Source organism: Cyanistes caeruleus, chromosome 21 (genome assembly GCF_971803275.1).
Source record: "Cyanistes caeruleus chromosome 21, bCyaCae1.hap1.1, whole genome shotgun sequence".
In the NCBI taxonomy this organism is placed as follows: Eukaryota; Metazoa; Chordata; class Aves; order Passeriformes; family Paridae; genus Cyanistes; species Cyanistes caeruleus.
In genome coordinates this window covers 2,569,460-2,594,208 of record NC_141721.1, presented here as the reverse complement: position 1 = coordinate 2,594,208, position 24,749 = coordinate 2,569,460, and the positions used below count along the sequence as shown (strand labels likewise).

Below are 24,749 nucleotides of genomic sequence, written 5' to 3'. Positions count from 1 at the left end.
TGCCCACACCTGCTAGGGAGGGGAGTATATGCTGATAATTAAAATGCTAATTAAAAATATTCTCAGTGGTATTCACTGATAGTGTTGCCAGAACAGGTGAGCACCCTGGGCTGGGCCATTCCCCTGCAACAGGTATCAAAGCAGAGCTGCTGTGCAGTGGTAGCTGGGCTGGTCCCTGAGGCACACACTGTGATGTAGGGGTTACCTGGCCCTCAGGATGGCTGCTCCAGTCCTCCTCCCACTGGCACGTGTGGAAATTAAAATACGAGTTCCTAAGGGACAGAACTAAATGCTGGCTCTGAGGACACAAGTCCTAATATCCCATGAGAAATTATGGTATCAGTGCTGAACTGGGAGACCTAAAATGCAGAACCCAAGTAAGTGTGGGGGTGGCAAAGCAGGGTTGTGTGTGTGTGTTTTGGATCTGTGGTTTGCAGTGCATCCTTTGTGAGACTTCTTCATGAAATGTATATTGGACCAATTTATTCTTTGCTGATACCAGGCTGTTTCCTACAATCTTTTTCCTAAAATGGCATGTCAACTTATAGCTTTTAATTATCTTAGTTAAGTGCATCAGGAGCATTAGTAAACAGCCTTGTGGATTTCCCCATAAATTTATTCTTTGTCTGATACTCATCCCTCCTAATGTTGTCATACAAATCCCACGTGTTAGTTTAAATATTTCCACATATACCTTTCAAGTCCTTCATTTTCCCTTCCTAACCAATCCCTTCAGTCCTTTTAATTACATTTACAGTTTGCATATTTAGTTTGTCTCTGCTCTATAGAACTGTTGGAGCATTCAGTGGCAATCTTCCTTGGACTACAGCTATCCAAACAGCCTGCCAGCTTCCCATCTGCTCTGGAGCCTTCCTGTCACATGTAAATCACTGTCAATAGACTGTTTTGGGGAATTAAGACATTGCCTGAAATCCCTGTTTGGCTGACAGGCCCATTTTCTGTAACATGTTTAACTTGGGCTGTCAGTGAGAGCACTGCACATACTGCAGCCTTTGTTTAGCTCCGTTTTCTCCCCGAACTAGCTGTCCAATAATTGCAGGGCTGGCTGGTGCTTTGGGAATCTCCTCTCCTGCTGATAATTTTTTTTTCCATGTGGTTTACCACAGACTTGCTCTGAGCATGATTTTCTGTAGTGAAGCACACACAGCAAAATGCTTTCACTTTTGAATGGCAGCAAGGTCCTTGAAGTGTGGGCAGGGCATGAAGTGGGTAACATAAAAAGAAAATTGGACTTTTCCCAGTCTCATAAGCTCTGCATCCGCTGTGCACCTGGACAAGGAGCTGGGATGTGCTTTCCCATTGTGGAGCACCATGAAGGGGCTGGTGCTGGGCTCTGCTGACTGCATTGAGTCAACCCTGTCAGTTCTGTTACACCTCGCTGTGTCAGTGATTGCTGAGAGGCTCTTCTTTAATAAGGAATAATAACAGATAACTGGAGATTACACAGCATTCTACTTCAGCTTGAAACTGCCCTTGAAACAGCTTAGCCCAGTAATTCCCCCATGCACCAGCTGATGGACACTGCTCTGTGTGTGCTGTCACTGAGCAGCAGGAGGGAAGATGCTGCTGGCTGGGGAAATGTGCTAAAATCCAGCATTCCTGGATTTTTTTTTTTACAAAGCTGCCAAGTTTATTGTGTTTTTCTTGCTTAGTGGAGGTAAACAATGCTCTCTGTTCAAATCACTGCACGTTTTGTTTGCAAAGAGGTCTGATACTGCTTTGGTAGAAAGAGCTTCAGCTGTGGAGTCTCGTATGGTTTGTGTGGGGCAGGGCATCTCCAGATAGAATTATCAGGAATGAATTTTCAGTTTTGGTTCTGTATTTACAGCCTATGTGAATATTGTACCATTGCTCAGGCTATTGAAGGAAAGATTGTTCTGAGTCCAACAGGAGCCCAGAGCACTGTGGGGCTCTGACTCTGCACCTTCAATCAGCTGGCTGGCTACAACAGCCCCAAATTCTCCTAAAACTTATGTCAGGTAATTGCTGAGAAGTGGATTTTAATGGCCGTGTAGATTAAAACAGAAGACTGAAAGCTGCTGCTGTTATCAGGCAGCGGATACAGGCAGCAGGGAGGTGATGTAAAGACTCAGAATAGATTACAAACTGCCACTGCACCCCTGCTCACCTCATTTGCGTTCCTAGCGATAATCCCTGCAGTGAATGCCATCAGGATGAACAAGAAGATTCCCTCTGGCATTCATGTAGCTTTTGCAGCTTCAGAGCCTCTAATCATGCTCTGCTGAGGAGGGTCTCTGGCACTCTGAATCCCGCAGGGAGGGGCTGGCGCGTTTCTGTGGCACATTAAGGTGCCTGAGGCAGATGCGAGTAGGACCATTCCCCAGTCAGGTTTTTAATTACTTTGCCCTGGATCCAGCTTAATTCTGAGTGTTATCATAGTGCCCCAAATTAAATATTGAAGGTTTGACAACTCCCTACTGACCACATTCACACTGGTTTCAAAAACGGGGCAAAGCTGGAGTCGGTGGCTCCCGAAACGAGCTGGGTGTCGCTCCCCCCATGGCAGGCTGTGGTGGCACCTTCATCGGGCTGCTGCTGCCCTGGCTGAGGATGAAGAGCTGCTGCTGCCCTGGCTGAGGATGAAGAGCTGCTGCTGCCCTGGCTGAGGATGAAGAGCTGCTGCTGCCCTGGCTGAGGATGAAGAGCTGGTACTGCCCTTGCTGAGGATGAAGAGCTGCTGCTGCCCTGGCTGAGGATGAAGAGCTGCTGCTGCCCTGGCTGAGGGTGAAGGGCTGCTGCTGCCCTGGCTGAGGGTGAAGAGCTGGTACTGCCCTTGCTGAGGGTGAAGAGCTGGTACTGCCCTTGCTGAGGATGAAGAGCTGCTGCTGCCCTGGCTGAGGAGGAAGAGCTGCTGCTGCCCTTGCTGAGGATGAAGGGCTGGTACTGCCCTGGCTGAGGATGAAGAGCTGCTGCTGCCCTTGCTGAGGATGAAGGGCTGGTACTGCCCTGGCTGAGGATGAAGAGCTGCTGCTGCCCTGGCTGAGGATGAAGAGCTGCTGCTGCCCTTGCTGAGGATGAAGAGCTGCTGCTGCCCTGGCTGAGGATGAAGAGCTGCTGCTGCCCTGGCTGAGGATGAAGAGCTGCTGCTGCCCTTGCTGAGGATGAAGAGCTGCTGCTGCCCTGGCTGAGGATGAAGAGCTGCTGCTGCCCTGGCTGAGGAGGAAGAGCTGCTGCTGCCCTTGCTGAGGATGAAGAGCTGGTACTGCCCTGGCTGAGGATGAAGGGCTGGTGCTGCTGCAGCTGTCAGTGCTGAGAGCTGCAGAGCAGGTGGGAAGAAGCTGCAGGGCAGCAGGAGCCACTGCCGGCTGTGCCAGGAGTTAGGGCCACGGCCACAGGAGCTCCAGGTCTTTGTTCAGTTTTGGAACTTCTGAAGAGTCCCTGCTGACACAAACCTGTGCCTGGGAGGTCTCACAGTCACCCCCAGCACACAGGAAGGAAACCAAAGGCTCTCAGTGGGTGAAGCACTTGGGGAGCAGAGCAATAGAACCATCGAGTTTACAGGAGTGACCCCAGCACCTGGCAAGGAAGGGGATCGATCGACCCAGGCTGGTGCCTCAGGAGACCAGTGGTGAATTACAGCCTGAAAGAATGACTTTTACAGACTTCTTCTAAGGTTAGATCAAAGACAAAATAAAAATTGAATTTGCATTCCAGACTTTGGTTAAAAAATGAAGAGATTGTTCCACGTCACACACGAACTTCAGCAGGCAAATGGTGAAATGAGAATTGGATTAATATCAGTTTAATTTTGATGCAGTTGTATAATCTCCCTGAAAGATTGCAGGGCAGTTTTCTCTTTCTTTAATGGACTCCTCCTCTCTGCAGCAGCTTTTCTTCACACAGTCAGTCAGTGGTGCTGCTACAGGAGTGCTTGGTTAATTAAAGGGTTTGTTCATCAGGGGGATGAGATCACAGGAAAGAACTGATTTCTGAGCTCTCATGTAATACCTGTTACTGCTGACTGCCAATATCCTGGACTCTGCTGCATGAGGCTGTTTCAGAGCAATCCAAACAACTCCAGTGTCTGGCAACAGCTTTAAATGCTATTTCCTGGACAACATCATAATAATTAAAATAAATTAATTCAATTTCAGGAATCTTCACTGTTATTGAAAGGCTCTGCTTGGGAAGGGAGGGGCTCATTGTACAGCACAACTCAGCACATTGTTCTTGTGGATTTGTCTGTTGCATTTAATCAAAACTTTTTTCTATAGTTTTTTGGTTTAGCTTTCTGAGATTAGCTTTATGGGTGAAAGCTGGTCTCAACCCCTGCATAAAGTGGATCTGGGTTCACATCCATCACCCATGACATTTGAGACCTGAAGGAGAATTAATGCTCTAGAGTTGCTGGTAATTTGTCATGCTAACACCAATGATTGACTTCAGTGTCACAAAAGACTCAGTTGAATTAACACTTCTAATCCATTGCAGGTTTGTTTTTTTTTTTATCTTTGGTATCCAGAGCACTGGAACATCTGAAGAATCCTGAGCTTTTCTGCCATTACTGTTAAAGTTCTGCCTGTGATCCTGGAGGTTTCCATGAGCCTTTGATAGTGCTGGTCCAGCCGAGCCCCTCTCCAGGGGTGCCACTTGCTCCTGGCACACGCTGCCTGCTGGGCTGGTGGACTTAGGCCCGTACCCAGTGCTCAGCACTCCCTCGCTTCAGAGGGAATATTCCCAGTGCTGCCCTGAAGTGAACAGAATCAGATATGAAGGGAGCAGACTGCCCAGCAGGAAGCAGGCTGAAAGCTGGAGAGGTACCAGGTGCTCTGGAGAGCTGCTGACTCCCTGAGGAACAGGCTCGTGGCACAGAGGAACAGCTGTCCTCCAGAACACCAAGTGTTTATGTCTTCACACACATATAAAGAACAAAGTTAGGTGGAAATACTCCTGTTTCCTTCTGAAACTTGCTTATCTGAGCCTGTCTCTGCTTGCCTCTCTGTGGGAGAGGCTGCACTCCAGGATTGCACCACAGTGATGGGAATTCCATGAAATCACACTGATGTGTGCTGGACACCTCTATCACACACCTGGCCCTGCAAACAGGGGAAAGCTGTGGCCTGGTACAAGTTCAATACACCCTCATCTCTCACGTCATGCAGTATCTGCCTCAAGTGTTTAACTACTGAGAACAAATTTAGTGCTTCATTCATTGTTAAGCGTGCTGGAGGGGTTAGGGAGTGTTTTGGCAATGGAATGGTGTCCTGTCACATACAGGATACAGAGTTAGACCCAGGCTGGATTGCTGGGCAGTTTCAGTTTGGGAGATAATGCTGCTGCTGTTATGGAAGAGAGAAGCAGCTAGCTTGAGAGTGTAAATCCTTCTGGTACCTGGCAGTGTTCACCCCTGGCAGTGGCTGGCCTGCTAAGTCAGCAGCTGCCATGGAGTCCAAAGGGTGAGAAGGTCATGGCAAATGGAGAGGAGTCATTGTTCCTGGCCAGGCCTGCACCCAACACTGTCCTGCTTCTGCCTGCTCTGCAGCTCAGTGTGGGAGCAATATGGATCAGAGACATCCAATGCCCTTTGCTGCTGTCAAATGTGTTGGGTCAAATGCCATGCTGAATGGGAGGATGTTCACCTCAGCCTTGGCCAGCTGGCATTGGCTCCTCAGACACAGAAACTCTCTGGCAGCTTCTGTACCCCTGCTACCAAAACTTCTCTACACAAACCCAATATGTTAAGTTGGGCAAAAAGAAACTTTCCCCTGTTTCTATAAAGGAAATACGTGTTGGTGTTGAATCTTTAATGGTAAGTGGATTTTTAAAAAATTGTTTAAAATTACATAATTTCACCACTCTTCTGGTGATTTATAATTTTTTTAGCCACAACAATCTGGCGAGGTTCTGCCTTCCCTGTCACAGAGAAGGGTCACAGATAAAATGTGTCAGACAAGCTTGTTCATGCTAATGGCAGCTGTCCATCTTTGCTTACCAGCAAAGTGCTCTCTTTGCACAGTTTTAATTTAAATCCATGAAAAAGCCTTTCTCTCCTGAGGAATGTCAAAGGTCTCTCTGTCTGATTTTCCATCTTTGTCCTCCTTCACTCTCTGGTAGCACAGGTGCATCTCCTTCTTTGCTGTAGAGTTTCGATGACTTTGACCTATAAATGACAAGGGTAATGGAGACTTGATCTTCCATTGAAAAACACATCCCATAGCTCATCATCATTTTCCAAAACCCTTCTCTGGTTGGTGCCATGCTCATTTGGAGAGGAACTATCAAGTCAGTGATGCTTAAAAACTATGGCAGCCAAACAACCCACTTTGCTCTTGTCCTTTGCTTATTTCTGACCTGTGTAGAGGCAGAGCTGGAAAGTTCCCTTTCATTTGGTGCTGCCCATGTGAGGATACTTTCACCCTTCTGAACATTGCTGCCTTATGGGAGCTTCAGTGGTGGAATTTCAGAGCTTGTTATTTACAAAGATCTCAGCAATCCTGCTTTTTTATTCACCTTAAGGTGATTTTATTAGTCATCCTTGTTCTGGATTATTGCCATGGTTTGGGTGAACTTGCTTTTCTCCTGTAATTTCTGCACTTATTTGGAGGAGGAAGTGTTGCCAGAGGAGTCAGGCTAACCCTGATTTGAACCCTGAAACATTTATTTCACAGGTTGCTGTGTTTGGAAGGTGCTGTCGTGCTGAATTACAACAAAGCTATTGCAGTTCAAGGAAATGTAAGTTGAGTGCTCAGGCCCGATCCTAGAGTCCCTGTGGCCTTGTCTAGACTGGCTGAAGGGACAGGGGCTGTGCTGTGCCACTGAAGTGCATCAGCAGGAGCAGAGCAGACTTCAATGCTTGTGCTCAAATGCACTTTCCTTTTCCTGTGCCAACGTCAATAGCCCAGCTACCACCCCAGCATCCCTGTCTAGACAAGCTCATGGCCACAGGTTTGTGTGCCAGAGGCAGTGGGGCAGCCTGGAAAGGCTGGTGTATGCAAGTGTTCCCTCTAAAAGCTCTAAAAGGAGAATTTGAGTGTTCAGCCCCTCAGTGAAGGGACAGCAGCACCACCAGGGAGAGGAGGAGTTGGGGCTTTAACTGGTTGCCTCAAGCTCTGAGCAGCCTCCAACACAAATTGGCACAGAAATACAGAAGATCCCTCCTTGCTCTGATGACAATGCTAAGGAGTTGTCTAGACTACTTTAAAAGATGTATTTAAAGTCTATTAGCTAAAATGACTTAATTATCATATTAAACAGGTGAAGCAGGCAGGTTGATCTGTTTTCTATGGCTGCAGCCAGAGAAGGCTGGAATGAGTCCTGGCTCAGGGGCATCTTGAGGCTCTGCTTCTGTGTCTAATGGCCAGCAGTTCTGAGCTGAGGCTGAAGTAGCCAAGTTTCTGGGCTTCACCCAAATCTTGGAGAAATCAAATGATACAGGATCAGTGGATCTCATTTCAGTGCATCAGTTAATAACATAAATAGCTTTCTCACTCTGTACTGTTGCAGGCTGTTAGGTCAACTGGCATTTTATGGCCCCAATGCCTTGTGAGCTTGCTTAATATGTCAGAATTGGTGGAACAGACTGTGTTTAAAATTCAAATAATCCATTTTCCTGTGAAATCTGTGTGAGATTTGAGCAGTGGCCAAATTAATGCATGACACATTTGAATACTGACTAATTAGACTTAACAAATGAGTAAGAATTGAGCACTGGTGAGAACTAAACCTATTAAAGAAACAGAACATCAGTTTATTAAAAAAGGAAAAAAAAACTAGAGAAAGAAACCCTGACAGTTGATGTAGTGTTTTCCATTCATAGGGATTTAAAAATGTTGATTAAAACAATGACCTCTGGGATAAACCTTGGCTGTGATATGCAGAGCAGCAAGGTAAAGTCTGAGTGAGAAAACAGCACAAAGCTCAGGTCCATCATTGCTGAAGGATTTATTTTCCAGACAGTAGCAAGAGAAATGAAGTAATTGCTTAAATGACAGAGAGACTGTACTATTGATGTTTTAGAGTGGCTCCATCCATCCTTGCAGGGCATAGTGAATATTGGATTCCAGGCTAAACTAGGCTGTTTTAAACAACTGAAAGATGTGGTCCAAGGAGTTCCTCCTGGGTTTTCTCAGTGATTTTTGCAGTGCCTAAATGGTTCTCCAATAGGAAACACCTTGGGACCCAGGATGGAGTCTCACAGGGAGAGACCAATGGAAAAAGACTTCAATAAAGCCTCATTTTTCACATTTTTAATGTGGGTTTTAGAGCTTGTGTCAGAATATGTCTTATACCCTGGACAAGACGCGTCTGAGGCTGATCCACTTAAGGTTTCTTGGCAGCAGTTCTGTAGGAGGGGTTCTTTCTTTGGAACTGGGATGCTCCAAACTGTGAGCAGGAAATTCATTATCTAGGTATCTTCCTTTTGTACCACTGCCCTGACTTGCAAAGCCCATGAGCAGCCAAGTTCTTCCCTTTAAGCTGCTTCTTATCTGCCATATGGAGATACTTGGCCATGATGAGCAATCCCAAGCATTTGAGAATACCTGCATTGTGTGTAGAACTACAATTGGAGGAGATATTTTCATGCTGCAGAAATTAACACAAATTGAGCTTCTTAAGTTGGTCCTTGCTGTCTCCAAAGAGTTTCAGAGTGTATCATTAATCTGACAGGCTAAATGTTGTGACACAGAAACACTTCAGACTTTTATGTCTCAGCATAAAGAGATCTGAACAATGGCAGCTGGAAATGCCTCAGTGGCTCTGGCTTGGCTTCCACTCTGCAAACCTGGGCTGAGGATCAATTTGTGTGGAAGAAACTTTAGCTTTGAGGAGAATATAGTGGCTCTCACCCATCCCAATGGGCTGGGTAGAAGAAAGTTGAAAATAACAACCTCTAGTAGGAAAGTTCATGGATGAAGCCAAATTAATAAAAAGCATTGCTGTAAAACCAACAGTTTTAACACTTCTATTTCTGTAATTTCTACAGGAAAGCTGGAATACTTTGTTCTCTTCCATGCACCCTCTGCCCTCACCTTGGAGGATTTCTTTTTTACATATGTGATATTCAGTGGTACCTTCCAGGTCCTGGATGTTCTGCAGGTGTGTGACTTATGTGCAGCTCAAAGCAAACTGGATGTCTGTTACAGCAGCTTCCACCTATGTATCTTTTATTCTGACATCAGAATATGTATTTTGTAGTGAAAGATAATTCCTACTTACCTCAAGGAACCCTGTGTGATTCCAGGAACAGGGAGAGTTTGAAAAACTGATTGCAAAGAAATTTAGGTGAAAATTTTTGTTCTCTTTCCCTTCACAAGCTGATTTCAATCCTGCAAATGGTTTTATTCTTAGCATTACCAACAAGTGCATGCAGGGACTCCTGCTGATATCTCAGTGTTTTAGACATCATCTGGAAGGGCTCTGAAGTAGTCTGGGATCTGCTTTTTTGGCTGAAATTCCAGACTTGAAGTTGGGAAGGAGAACAAGTCCTTGGAGTTAAAAATACAGGGAAGACCTCCTTTGTCTTTTACTGAGCAATAACACATCTTTTCCAGATTCCTCTTCCCACTTTTCTCTTGTTATTTACTACATCCTCTGTTCAAGAAGATTATGGAAAATCCATTTCTAAGTCAATAGCAACTTATGAGCCATTGACTACCTGGAATTATTCCTGGTTAGAAAATGCAGAATCAATTTCTTCTGTGATCTTTCCCACACATCGGCGTGTCCATATTTGTGCCACATAGTTTTGATTGCTAAGGCACAATGACCTTGTAGTTGTATTTATAAGCAGTGCATTAATTCAGCAAAGAAACTGGATATTGGGCACGTTCTGGTTCGAGTTTTAGTACTTCATAAAGTATCCAGACTTCATAAAGTGTCCTACATACCTCTGCAGGAGCCAACAGGGCTTTGTGTGTTTGGCACCCTCCACCCAAAGCTCCAAATTAAAGCATGCCATGTTTTCACCCATTTACCTGCACAATATTTCCTAGGCAACCACGTCTGGGTTACAGGAACATGAATGTTTAAAGTGGCCATTGCTGTGAATGTGTCTGGGGAGAATGTCCCAGCTTCTCCTGTCCCTGTGTCATCTGGGTTTGTAAAGCACCTTCTCTATCCTTTCCCTCCCATGTTTAGTCTGCAGGAGGAACAGACAAATCCCTTAGAAAGCTGCACATGCTTGAGCTTAGGAATGGCTAAGCCAAGGTTAATATTTCCTCCAAAATGCCTTCTTTACTTTCCACAGGAAAAGGCTTACAAATAGTAAAAACAAACCAGACTTGTCTAGCTCAAACTCTACAAGTTCCAAATGTCATTTGGAGGTGGTTAGGATCCAGTTCCTATTTATACACTTATTCTCAGTAGAGAAAGACTGCATTTTACTGGGCCAGAACTAGCAGTCACTTCAGCTTAGTAAGTCTTCTCTTTGAACAGAGTCTATGCCACTAGAGGTCAGGGGAGGGATGGACAGGGAGAGAACTTCTGAAAAATGGAGGTAAGGATAGAATTTGCCAGGGAAGGTATTTTCATCCATGCCTGTATCACCTAGGTGAATTTTTATAGTCTTGATTTTTAGATAGCCCCCTGAGAAAAACACAGGAGTGTCACTGGTATTTGACATCTTTATTCAGTCCTGGGCTTTGCTACAGACTTATAGTGACACCTTTAGGATGTCATCTAATTGCTCTGTGTGACAGCCCCCATCTGCCATGTGAGGATTCCCACTGCACCTTGAGTTTTCTCACTTCACACAGAGCCACATGTGGCAGAGACAGCTTTTCACTGTGTGTGTGTGAAGAATGGGGGCACACCATCCAGCAGGGATGACTGAAATGCAGGTAACTCACCATTTCCTTCACCTAGAAGTTATATTTGTAAACTAATCTGGCCTGGTTGAACTGCAGGATGAGGGCTATCTGGTTTTGATGAAAGATTTACTACATGCTGTCTTCTAATTTTTTCCTATTTTTGCTTTTTGTCTGGAGATTCTTGGTTATATGCAGAGAAGTCAGTCTGTGCTTGTCAGATGAGCTCCCATGAGATTGGGAAACCTGGTCCTTATGGAACTCTACCCATGGGTGAGCTGGAGATGCAGGTAAGCAGCCAGGAGAGGGGGCTGCCTGCCCTCAGAAGGAGCAGGACCTGGCTGTGGTTATGGGGGAATGCAGGACCTGGCTGTGCCCTGCCCCACCGCTCCCTGATGAAGCTCATTTTGTCACCTGAGCCTTCACAGGCTGGAAGGAGGCAAAGAGGGAAGGGAAGCAGAGAATATGAACAGGTCTTGCATTGGCCTTTCTCAAGGCCAGAGAGATGTTTGTTCCCACAATTTTCCTTAGAGACAGAGGCTCGAATGGAAGTGACTGATATTCTCTTTGCCTGCCTGGTTGGGATGGCCACAGCAAAACCAGAATACTGCAGGGTATTAGCTTTGGGAACCCAGTAAACATGGGAAAGGAATGCCAGTGTTCAGCAGGATATGCATTTAAACTGCTGTGACTGAGCTGGTGTAGTAGGCTTCACTATACAGATATTTTCAAATTTCTTTGTGTATTTTTCCCCTTGTCCTTGTTCTGACAGAAGAAATCTGAGCTGATTCAGGAAAACCTTCCTTGTGTTCCAGGCTGAGCAGAGCCATGAGGGCAGTGCACAGCTCCACCCAGGGGAGCATTCCCTGTGAAGGTGTGCTCTGCACCTGCTGCTGCCCTCCCAGGCTGAGCACAGCGCTCCTGGATCGTGTACAGGACATGTGCTCTCAGCCTCCTGGGAGCTGGGAAACAAAAGGTGAGGAAGCTCCACAGGGAATGTGAGATTTGTGACTTGTAATGCATCTGCTTGCTCACAGTGTTCTGCAAGAAGCAGAGCCTTTCCTTTGTCCTACGAGGTGGTTTGATTACAGTAGTCAAAGCCTTCTCCCCGCCTTTCTCTTGCTTCATGCTAACAGGACTGTGACCTGTCCCCTGGGGGTGCAGGAAAATACTTCACATATTTTTCCTCATCACTGCTCCTGTGTTGTAACTCTCAGCCTGATCTCTCTGAGCTCGTGGCAGCAAGGAGCTCCTTCCAAGTGACCAGGGAGCATTTGTGAGCAGTTTTCTGGGCTGCTGAGCAAGGGCTCTGGCTCTTGCAGTAGTGATGGTGAGCACGCTTTTGCGTACCGATTGCTGCTCAGAGGAGTATTAGGCATGTGGGAATGATTGCACCCACAGCTCAGCCTTAGTGCTGCTCATTCTCCATCTGCTCCGTGGAAGATCTAGGAAAGATGCCAGGAAAATATAGTGGTAAATAATGTTTCTATTGCACCTGCTATCGGAAACATGCAAAGTGTTTTGCAAGCTATGCCAAAGTCCTGCTGCCGCTAGGAAACGGGAGCACGTTCTTGTGCTTTCTTGTACTGGAAATGCTTAATGGGAGGTGTGAGGAGAAGACTTAACCCTGGGCAGCACGGACCTGGTGGAGTCTAGCTCTGTTTCCAGACTTGCAGTGTGAACTCGGTTATGAGAGAAGCATAAAAAATTAGTTGGATGCCTCACGGCAATTTGAAGAATCTGGAAGTGCTAGCAGACTGCTCAGTGAGGTAAAAACGCCGCAATGAGAGAAATATTTGTGCTCCTGGGCTTGTTCTACCTCAAACACCCAAGGGGCAGGACCTTGCCCCTTCCTCCGCATGCCAGGATGATGGCACTCCTCCACTGGGACCCTGGAGCAACTCTCATGGATCATTTCCTGAGGGGATACTGCTTCATCCAAAACATTGTGTGACTCTCCTGCAATTTCTTTTATGAGGCATTCAAATATTTTAACTAAAACCCCTGTCTGCTTCTTTGCTCCTACATATAAATCTGTAGCTATAAAATGTTTTGTCCTTGCAACAAGTGCCATGGAAGTAGCTTGCTCTGATTTGTTCCCAGTGTGTTGCCTCCTCACAGAGCAGGCCATGCCATTGTAGCTGTATGTGTTTGTTTGTACAAACATCACTTTTTGTTTGTACATCATCATTTGATGAGTAGCTACATTCCTGCTACAGAACACCTGACCTGAAGCTCTTTCCCAATCTCAAGGACCAGAAGGACAAGTCAGGTTGCTGGTATGTCCTTTCTGAAGGGATCCCTTCTTTCTGCATCTACAAACCTAGATGATGATTCTGGAAGAAATTATCCTCTAGCCTTGGATTTCCTATGTAAGGAATTAAAATGCCACTGGGATGTCTCCATAGCCATTACACAATATTTATGGGAATTCCTATTATACCCATTTGTGGTAGGAGCTTTCCTACTCATTTGTTTTCCAGCTGCTCAGCCTCATTGGAGCCCAGCAGAGTAACCCACTGCTCACCTAGACCCATATTGGGCTGACTGCATGCTTGAGTACTTCTGCATCCCTTTAAAAATGAATACAGACTTTGAGTTCCCTTTGGAAATGATCATAGATAAGCTGGAGATCATCAGCATGAGAAAGTTGTACAGGTGTAACCTATAGATGTTTGTTTAGACCTGTAGATGTTTGATTGGACCTTGAAAGGGACACTAATAAATTGTCTGTGAACAAGAGAGCTTTCCAGTGGGTTTATCTGTGCAAAGCCTTGCACTCATTTGGCCTCATTTTTGATTTGTTTCCACCAAAATGGTCACTGATCTCCTCGAGGACACCTTGGCTGGGTGCCTATGGAATGGAGGAACAAAGGAAGAGAAGCAGCTTGTCCAGGGACAGGAATGGAATCTGTCAGAACTGCATTTATTTATCTGGTATAATTTTCCCCAATGCTGTGCCAAAACCACACCTCTCCGGTGAGCTGGATAGATGGAGCAGAGCATTCTTAGGGCCTGGAGTCAGCTCGGGTTTTGCCTCCTATAAAACTAGTTTTTCTCACCCTTTTGCTGATAACTGACAAAAGTAAATCAGCTCCTACCTGTGAGACCCAAACAAGCTGTAAATCAGCTCTACCATGTTTGTGTGGGAGGAGGAGATTTCCAAGTGCTTGGGAGGAAAGCTGCAATTTAAGTCAGTTACTTAGCAATGTTGTTTTCATGGCACACGTCTCCATGGGCTGGATGCAGGGGGCAGAGCTGTTCCCATGGTGCTCAGATGTGACAAAGTTCATTTCATTCCACCACCTGTTCCTCAGGGACTGCAGTTCACCAAAAATCAGGGAAAACCCAAATGCTAAAAATACTTGCATGGAAGAGAAAACCCACAACACATTCATGTGGTATCAAGGGCCAGCTGCTTTGTGGAGATAAAAGTGCTGTGGCTTGTGTATTGTGAAGGACTTCACAGTTCAACAAACCGTGGCTTCTTCAGAGAGAAAGATGTGGCAGCTTTTTTCAACAGTATTATTTCCCAGGCCTTGGGTTTGCTTTTAGAAGCAAAAGCTGGAGATTCAGATTCAAGGGTATCACTGAGACTATTTTTTCATAATGGTAGAAGATGTTTTGTGAATGAATAATAAAATCAGCTTTCCCAGCTATTCCCTTCTGGCTGGTGTCTGGCTGGGGCACAGTCTAACACTTGTGCAAACAGAACTAATGGCAGATGCCCTGTTATTTGTTTGTTCTAGCATAAAAGAGTGACTCTGTGGTGAGGTCTCAGACTTCTCAATCTTCCTTGTAACCCGCATTTTGTCTAAATTACTTCTCTGAAACCCATCTGTGTTATCCAGAAAATTCAAAACATGGCAACTGCTCCCATTTCTATCTTTTTCTCAGGACAAGGCAGGTGGTAAGGAACCATGAAGGACTTCATGGATAAAACATTCTGCCTGTTGGTGCTAGAAGGCTTCTCTCATTTATCAGAATGGTATCTGGGTAAAATCTTTGTGGTGTTATTAAAAAGCCATATATTCCTGGGGATTATTGCACAAAGACAAACCTCCCAGATAATAGACTGGAGAGCAAACGCTCATCAATGTGAGGTCAGATAGCCCTGGATATAATATCTAATAGATCTTCCTCATCAAAATATGCCTGAATCAACAAGGGATGATACAACTTCAAATATGATTCTTCCAAGTGTTAATGATATGATAAAGAGGTTGCTGAAGAACGTGCTAGCTGGGGTGATCATAGATTGATTCTATTTAAATTAAGGATTAAATGTAAGGATAAACAAAAGTAGGTTTGCGATTCAAATTTTCTGTTTCAAAGGGAGAGTTGATTAGGGAAACCAACATATTTGAATATAGATAAAGGTTTGGAATTTCTTTGTCAGCTGTTGTACAATTATTACCAGGATCTTACCCAAGTATAGGACTTTTCATTACAGCATTTTGAAGGAACTGGAATATAGCAGAAAAAAGGGTTTGAACAGACTTTCCTCTCTATTTCCTTTCTATTCCTTCCATGGAATAGAACCATGCAGGTGGAGGAGACAAACCAGGCAGCATGGAAATGAGATGAGGGGAGAGAGGAATGATGCTCCTAACAATACATGTGATATTATTAAATATTTGTATCAGTTTACTTTCATGGAGAATTTTAAAACGTAATGGAATTGAAATGGATACAATTCAGCAAGATAAAACATGATTATGAGTTCACAGATTGAGAGATTTCTGCTGTTCATGTCATGTAGGTGTAATCAGATGGGGAGAAGGATGGGAGGGCCAGTCAAAATCTGGATCTGACCTGCCAGGTAGGAAAAATTCAATTTCAGTCATGGTAATTGGAGAAGGATGAGGGGTTATTAATGCATTGTACAAAGGAATGAAATTTTAAATAGCTTTGCAGGTACTTAGCTCTGAAACAAGTTTAGAAAAAGGTTATTAATTTCGCAGTAACCCTTGAAACCCCCCAGATGAGAGAAGGAAAGAGTCTACCACCTATAAATACACTGCAGGAATGAACAACAGGAAAAGAAACATATTTAAACCAAAGGATAGCATGAGTCAAAGGGCAAAAGGGTATGACTGGGCCAAGCATAAATCTTGATCTTGAAACAAGATAAATACCTATAACTCTCAGAACAGAGAGACTTTAAAAGAGTCTCTAAACTGGTGCTGTGGAGAGAAGAAACTTATTCTAGAAAATAGAGGTCTGGAAGGCCTTTCCAGCCCCATGTTTTATGGAAAGGATAATGCAGAAACAGCTGAGCAAGCTGACATTAAAAGCACCAGGTGCCATCAGGAGATAATAATTTTGTTCTAGGTGGCAGGAAACTGAATTATGTTTTTAGGAGCAGCATTCAGGTGGAGTCTGGTTATCTCCACCAGTGTTTGCCAAAGGCCATTCACCTCTGGTTTTTGAGACAACAGGGCAAGTTTCAGGGCAATACACATTTTGCTACAATGCTTTCAGACTTGCCTGGACCAATGTTGAATGTATACATTCTTAAAGAACACGTGCCTACATCGTCATCCCCTTGGAGTAGAGAATATGTTTCCTGATTCTACAACCTGGCTCTAATTCAATTAAAGGAACTGCTGATGGCAGTTTGGGCAGTTTATGAATGGTAGGAAAACATGAGCTCCAGCTGCATTGAACCAGATCCTCCATTGCAAGACATGGACCTTGCTTGCAAAGGTTTTCTTTTTAATGTTCTTTACAACTATACTGATGAATGTCTGGAATTTGTAAAACAAGCCATAGGATACATCTGTGGGAATATTGCTGTTGAGTCATTTTAGGAAATGATGCAGGTTGGAAACTTTACAATATTCTTCCTGCTGAAATGGGTATTTCCCAACATTTGCCCAGCCCTCTTTACAGTGAAATAGTCTGCCAGTGAATGCCCAGTAGTAAACTGCAACGTGGCAAGAACTGATCTGCCAGAGGTTACATTACCTTAACTGTGTCTGGGACCTGGTACTTTGAAGGGAAGGAGGGCTCTTGCAGGTGTTCAGGCAGATGTCCCTGAACAGCAGGAGAGTGACAGTTTCCAGTGCTACACATACAGAGATACTTTACCTTGTTCCTTTTACCTGGCTTGCATGGTTCTGTGACTGGTCTTGCTGCAGGTTACATTCCTGGATGAGGTTTGAGCTGCTCCAGCATCTCAAATGAGCAGTAGCTACACTGATATATATCTTAGAAGAATTAGCTGCTAAAAAGAGCTAGTTTGAAACAGCAATCCTGAGAGGTTTGTTCTATTCTTGAGAGTTAAACACTTAAGCAATGCCCTCTAGCTTTGTTCTGACTTTGTAATTCTCTGTAGTTTAGCAAACCTTACAAACCTTGCCCTCTTTCCACATATCAATTGTGGTTCATTAGGCTTTGCAGCAATGAGCATAGGAATAGGCAAGTGATACGAGTTGGCATTTATGCTCTTCAGTAGCATCACTTGCCACTGCTGTTAAAGCCATTTTTTCCATCTTTGCACTTGCTCAGAAAGAAAAAAGCATTTGAAAAAACAGAAGCACTTGCCTTAAGATTTATTCTTATTTTATAGATATATACACATGTGTGTATGTACATATACATATATATGCATATGCATATATATATATTTGAATTTTACTCTATTTAAAAACAGATTATCAGAGCAGATGAGGCCATTTCTGCCTATTTCATGTGATAACCTCTATGTTTTATCTGTAGACTGCTGTAAATTTTGTTCCTGTTTGAACTACACAGGTTTTCAGAAAAATATCTAATTTTGGCTTGAATAATTTTTGGTAAAGTAGAATTGCTACAATTTCTGGTGAATTGCTCTGGCTAATCATCCTCATTGCTAATAAACATGTGCCTTGTTTGCTGTTTGTATCCAGCTGGTCAGGGCTTTTTTACAGTTTTCTTACACAGACAACTGTAACAATTGAATTTGTTTTCCTACATGTACAAAATTAGTTTTGTACATGCACAAAACCCTGTGCAAATCAGCCGTTGGCCTAGAAACCCAAACCCATGTGTGCTTCTTGAATCTGTTGTTATCAAACATCATTCCCAGCCCCTTCATCTTTCTTGCAGCTGTTTCCTGAGTGCTCTTCTGTTTATCAACAGCCTTCCTGAGTGGCAGTCAACAAAGCTGCACTTGCTGTGTCTGGGGTAGATGTGACACTGCGACTGAACAGTGACAGCACTCGCTGCCTGTTCCAGTGCTGAGAGCACATTTCCTACAGCTCTGTGCTGGGAACTCCTCAAGTTTGAGCTTCTTGCTGTCAGCCTAGTCAGCTTTCCAAAGTGATTGCTTTCCTTTGCCTGTAAGACTCAGATCTGTGTTCTCATACACTAAAACATCCCAACTTGCCAAGCAGTCCACATCATTCCCAGCAGTGAACTCTACTGTCCTCGTTTACTAAAAGCTTTAGCATTAGGATGTGGTTGTTGATTGTGTCCTCCTTTGTTGCTTACAATGCATTAAAGAAAACAGAGCTGAAATTCCTGAGCAACTCCTTCAGAATTATGCTTAGTAAAATGTCTTCTCTTGTATTGTGTGACTTGTTGTACAGCCAGGTTTAACTCATTTAATGTGTCGTGGTAAGTCTCAGCTGTCATAGCTCCCTGATGAGCATGTCACATAATACCAAGTGAAGTGTGCATGAGTCCAGTCCAGTGACACTGACACCTTTCAGCAGGCAAGGAGAGTTTTGATCTCTTTAAAATAAAAATCAAATGCATTTGGCAAGTTCTATTTTCTGATAAACACTTGTTTGTTGGTACTAATTACATGATCCCCCTGTTTTTTAATTAATCAAGTTAGCCCTTACACTATTTTACTCAGGACTGATGCCTGGCTGTCAGGCCAGCAGTTCTGTTTAAAATATTGGCACAACATGAGCATCTTTCCAGGCTCCTGGAAGTTCTCTCTGTGAACAGGTATCAGCAAGTCTCATGTCAGCAGATCAGAGCACCCTCATCCAGCTGTTTTCACAACCTGTGAAGTTCTGTCAAGGCTCCTGTAGCTTCAGCCTGGTCTACTGCTGACAGCTCTATCCCATTAGGTAATGAGGAGGCAGTATGTTGTCAGCTCTGTTCTTAAGTTAAAACAGACTGGAAAACAAAAATATTGCTTACAGAATGTTCTGTGTCCTTTTGCTTGTTATCAACTTGGTTTACTTTTATATTCCAAGTTATCAAAATTTGTCCTTTCTATGGTAATAGTATGTTTATTGTAGCCTCTTTCTCAGCAGGTGGCTTTCTAGAGTGTTACCGTCCTCTAACCCTTCCCTTGACTAATTGGGCTCATGATTATTTCAACTTTGTGAAAGGGTCCCTGTGAAACACCAAGCACTCAGTGGCTGTATTCTGTTTGCACACAAGAAAGATGACCCAAGTAAAAGCACACCTACACAAATCACAACCAGCATTTAGTTATGTGGTCAGTTCCCTCTGGTGTCAAAATTGAAGCCTAATTTAAAGCTTTTCTTATTAAGATACAGGATTATTTGCACTAAGAAGTAGAAACTGCTAATAACGAGTGGCAGGTAACTTTGTAATTGGCAGCACACATCCCTTTACTTAGTATCTATGCATTTTTTTTTCTCTCCCTTATCTCTTCATTCAATAAGAGGTAAATTCAAGTGCCTCTTACCTACCCCTTACCCTATGCTACCTTACCTAGGCAGTGGATTGAGAACCTCATTCTTTCTCTTTCCTTTTAAGGCATGAATGATCTGAGAATAATTTGAATGTTCTTTCTCAAATTGCTCTTAAACTCCCTGATCCTGATTCAAACTGTGATTCCTTCAAAGCATCTCACTTGTACCTGCAACCACTGCTACCTTGGGTAGAAACCTAGCTCAGCTTTCTAAATTTGGAGTAGCACTTTGGCTTTGAAGAAGGACTGCCTTTCTTTTTCTTTCTTTTTTATTTTAATGCTCATGGTACAGAATTTGCTGTGATACACAAAGAGCTCTTTGACAGGTGTTCTTGGTCTCTTTACAAGCTGGGCAGGGCAACCCACCAGTGAAGTAACCTCTGTGTGTTCTGTTCTGTTTGATCAAGTGAATCAGTCACCAGTGAGCCCTTCAGAGCTTGAAACTGTTGAACTAAGTGCTGAACCACTAGGAACTGGTGCTGGTTCCTCCCATCCTGGCTGCCTGGTTGTCAAATCCTGTCCCACAGAATTGTAGGCAACCATTCAGTCCTAGGATGTACTTGCTGGTAGTCTAGGGGGCTGCATTCCCAATATCCTATTGTAAACCAAATGGCTTCACTGTAAATGCTGAAAAGGCATGAAAATTACTAAGTGTGAAATGAAATAAAATAAACCCCTCTTCAGAAAGCTCAGACTGACCCTTTGGGTGATGAGGTTATAGATATATTTTGTTTAACTGAAAATGCTTCAGTCTGCTTAGAGCCCTATAAATTCAAATCACCCTGCCGATACTAACTCATAACGATGTTATGAGACTGGACTTGCAATTTTCATGACAATGTCTGGGGCACTGAATGCCCAGTCCTAATTAGAGCTACTAGTACTAATCCAGAATTTTCAAAGTTGCTTGAGGAAATTTGGTCTTGAAATAAATCAACTTGATTGAGCAAACCACATAGAGCTGTTGGAGTCCCAGCCTGCTCCACTCTGCGTGACTGTATCTTTTACCTGTCCTCATGTAGGCAAAGAAAAGCAGTGGAACCATTTCTGTTAATGTTTTTGCAAGAATTGCCTTTTCATGGCTTGAGCCCTTTTGTAAGATGCCAGGAAGCTGTTTATGAATCGGTAACTGCTGGGTCTGTTCTTATTGTTTTAGGATTCCTCTGCTCCCACATGGATCTGGCAGTCTCTTCCTAAAATGCTGGGGTAGTGCAAGAATGCTATTTCTGTAGCTATCCATTCCACACTGGGTTCTTAAATGCTAGTTAATCAGACCTCAAGTATTTGGCTGTTCTGAGAAGTGGGACTAAAGGCAAAGATGCATCTTACCATCTGCAGAATTGACTCCTCCAGTGGGCGGAGGCAGAAGTTCAGAGTCTACATCCTTCATTCAAACAGAACAAAACTTGCCAAAAATGTGGCATACTAGTAATTGTAGTCCCTGCTGGGACTTGAGGTGACACCACAAACTCCATTTATTTGGAGCATTAAGATTCCTCTGAGTATAATGAAGGCCAGGACTTCTAGAGATGGATCATGGCATTCAACAAACCTGAATATCAAAGGCCATTTTTGTTAAGAAATCACAAAGGACAGTGGCAGTGTTTGCTTTCTGTATCAGCTACCTCTGGGAGTGAATAGAGCTGTTTGGAGTGCTTGGGGTTATTTTGGTGTGAGGTTTTTTGGGGTTTTTCCCCTTTAATTTGGTTTTGGTTGGCATGAGCTATTCTATGGAAGGCAGCCTGGAACTCTATAAAAATGTTGTAACTGAAAGATTCACAAACAAATATTCCAGCATTTATGCAGAATTGTAGTGGAGAGTGAGAGCAGCTGCTTGTATTGTTGCAAAAGCTAAATGTTTTCATAGAAAAACAGCTTCTTCTGCATCCAATTTATCTTTTTAAACACAACAGTGTGAGGATCAGAAAAGAACTGGGCCTGGGGATGCCAGCTTCTGTTCATGGACTTTTCTTTTGATTCACTGTCTTTGCCTCCATCATGTTTCTGCTGAATTCAAGGAATTAAAACACTGCTGCACTTTCAATATTAAGTCTAATTTGGCTTCTGAGAGATCTTAAAAGTTCTGTGCATCTTGGGGCACTGTTTGTATCCTCTTTGCTTAATGAACTTGTTCTGGAGGTGCCATGGTCAGTGTGCAGAGCCCTCCCCGGTGAGACGTGTCGTATGTGAATGTGATGATTCAAATGACCAGAAGGTTATTCACATCAGTGAGCACTGAATGCATGAAATAGAGAGATCCAGAGGGCGGTCTCCAGAGGTAGTTTAGAGCAGAGAGCCTGTCTGAGAGAGTGACTGCTGGAAAACATGGAGATATGTGTTAATGTATATCCCCCTTCACTGCTTTGGGAGGGCTGTTTGATCCTTGTCAAGTCTCCCTGGTACAGCATCTCTCACAAGAAACCTCTGAGCTGGATGAGCTTGTAAATGCTACTGTGTAATATCAAGTGTCAGTAACACAGGTTAATTCAGCTGAGAAATCTGTGAAGAAAAAAGAAGCCATGAGATAACCATGGGCATAATGGGAATGTAGGTGTTTAATTGCAGGGTTGTGATTTTTGTTCTGCAGAGCTGCAATCTGTTTGAAGCCTAAGAATGCACAGTGCTAGAGACAGTTGTGTCATTGTCCTGTGTGACCACCTGATGATATGACTTTTCATGGAATTTGGTCAGTTTAAGGCTTGTATGTGGGTAACCCAAAATCTGGGGTTTGTGATCCTGTAGTATAGTATTCTATATTATATTATTCTATAGTAGCTCTGTTTTTCTTAAGTGAGAAGCTGTGTGTCTATGTGTCTGCGTTTGAGTTCTGATTTTGAATCAGATAAAGCAAAACACAGGAAAAGGACAATAATAACACTGAGTCATAATTATTTGCAGTTGAACATGTTAGACTGTCGTCTGCAGTTACTGCTCCTGATAATGGTAGTGGCTACACTGGTGTCCATTTGGGTAAAGCATTTCTTCAGGGAGACTCCAGCCCTTTGACAGTTCTGGTTTAGAGATTGTTGTGACTTTTTGAAGACAAAAATGTGGGGCTTTTTTCCCCAAGATTTTTATTAACTGAATAAGAAAACTGGGTTTGAAACAAGCTAGGCTGATTTCCATTATTTCCAGAAGGGCAATGTGATGTTCTCTTGATGGTCCAGTTCCTCAGCCTGTAGTAACTGCTTAAACTATGTAAGGTTCAGCCTGGTTATCAACAGAGATCACATCTGGGTTTTGTCTTCCACAGGTGGTCCAACTGGCCATTCTTCTCTGCAAACAGCCATGTTCCCCTGGGAGAGAAGGTGGGAGTCTGGTCATAAGCTTCCTGCAGGCCAGGAACACCCCTGGATCAGCAACTGCACTATGTCACTGGAGTTAATATTGGCACACTGGCAAATGTGGATTTGTTTCCTCAAAGATAAGTTCTGTTGTCAAACAGAAGCACTTCTGCTCATACTGACCCTCTCTAGAACTCTGAAGATGAGGAAAAATCAATAAGTGCAGACTGGGATAAACTAAAATAAACATTTTCAAGCTTTTAGGATACTAACAAAATACTGAAAGGAAGAAAATAATCCCTGAAGGGATACACTCTGTTGACTGCCCTGGAGAGAGCAGACTAACAAGTGAGTCTGTTCTTTCCTCACAGAATATGCAGCCAGATGCCTGCAAGCTCCCTCAGCACAGGACTAGTGCCTGGTTTGCTTTGGTCTCACTCAGCATCGTGTTTGTGGCTACTGGGACCAGACAGTGATGGAGTATGAGCTAAGGGGCTTTCAGAGACCAGGAAGGCTGCTAATTCTCTCAGTCCTACTAATGCCTGTTAGCTTGATTCTGCAGGAACTGGCCAGGGCTCATTCTGGAGCAGAGATAACATGTATTATGTGGAAGAAACAGGAAGATGAGCTAGCTGAGCTCAGTCTTGCTTTTCAGTGTATCCACGTACCTCTTGGGAGTGATCCCAGTATGAAGGAGATTCCTAGCTTTTAGACAAAACATAGTATCCCCAGTACCTCAGAGGATGCTGTCCATCTTTATCACCTGGGCTATGCAGACACTCTGTTTTTCAGTCACCATTTCAAGATCAGGTTGTTGTCATGTGCTTTCCTAGGGGCTGTTCTCAGATCAAGCTAATGACTGAGGTAGGTGCAGAAAATGTGTGCTTGGTAAACAGAGTAAGAACAGGTATTTTCAGGGCTAGGACTTTAACCCACCCAGCCTGACCTCCTGTATCATCAAATTACAGCCCATTCTCTCTGCAGGGAGCGCAGTAGCTCATGTTGAATTCAATAATGCACTTTCTAGAAAGGCAATCAAACCTGGATCGGAGGACATAAAGGGATAGAGAATACACTTCTTCTTTAGTATTTTGTTCCAGAGGATAATCATTCTGTAACAAATGTGAACCAGATGATTCATTAGAATTTTTCTAACTCCAGCTCTAAGCATTGTTCTGGTTCTTGCTATGCCTTTCCCCCCTTGATTAGAGCTCTTAAAACTGGCATTTTTCTCCCCATGTTAGAACTTGCACAGTGTAATCAACCTGCCTCTCAACACCCTGTAACAGCAATGTCTCTGAGCTAGAATCTATGCTGTTCCTCTTAAAAGCAGTTCAGTTATGATTCATCCTGCCAGTAAAGACCTCTCTATTTTACTTTTTCCAGTTCCCTTTGCTTTCCCTTAACATAAATCTCGTGACATGGATGCACTGGCATCTTCTATGAGTTTTCCATGTACAGTTAAAGGTGTTAGGGTTGGCTGCAAGACCCTGTGTGTCCAAGTAACTCACTGCCCAACCAATGTCTCTGTGCTGTATCTGTGCTTGTCTCTGAGCTGACAGCTCTCTCTGCATCAGAAATAAAAGGATGCTCTTGCATGCTCCTTCAGCTTGGTCCTGCATTGCTCCATGTCCAATGACCATCAGAAGTCTGCCTGAACTTTGGAACATATGTTGACTTTTAATAGTAAGGTGGTGTTTGGGATGATTTTTTTTTCCTTGGGGATTTGCTGGAATTGAGGAGATTTGGAGTAGTCACTCCATAGTCTTTTTAGGCAGTTATTCTAATGTACATTAAGCCACCATGGCTCCAGTGTTAGTTGTGTTTGTATGCTTGATACTGGTTAAATGAAAAGAAAAAATGAAATTAAACAACCATTCCTTAAGAAAAGTGTGCTTTCTTAGCTGCTTTCAGGAGAACCATCTGACGCAAAAGACTAAGGTCTAATTTTAGCCTACCTTTTAAACTCATTGACATCTCTGAACATTATTTTCTGTGTGCAGAGCCTGGGGTAGA

General features: G+C 43.7%; 2 long non-coding RNA genes across 3 annotated transcripts in view; one reads left to right on the top strand and one right to left on the bottom strand.

Moving 5' to 3' along the window:
* Positions 1–24,749, bottom strand: part of LOC111937668 (uncharacterized) — a 30,613-nt gene that overhangs the window by 3,738 nt on the left and 2,126 nt on the right. The window contains exon 3 of one of the 2 annotated variants that reach the window (XR_015278354.1): positions 5,975–6,142. This is a non-coding gene — a long non-coding RNA (uncharacterized LOC111937668). Of the gene's footprint in view, positions 1–5,771; positions 6,143–24,749 lie in introns of those variants that run through there. The other variant, XR_002868707.2, reaches the window with a different exon arrangement.
* Positions 162–24,623, top strand: LOC147649602 (uncharacterized). Its single transcript, XR_015278358.1, has 2 exons — positions 162–377; positions 22,703–24,623. It is a non-coding gene; the product is annotated as an uncharacterized LOC147649602 (long non-coding RNA).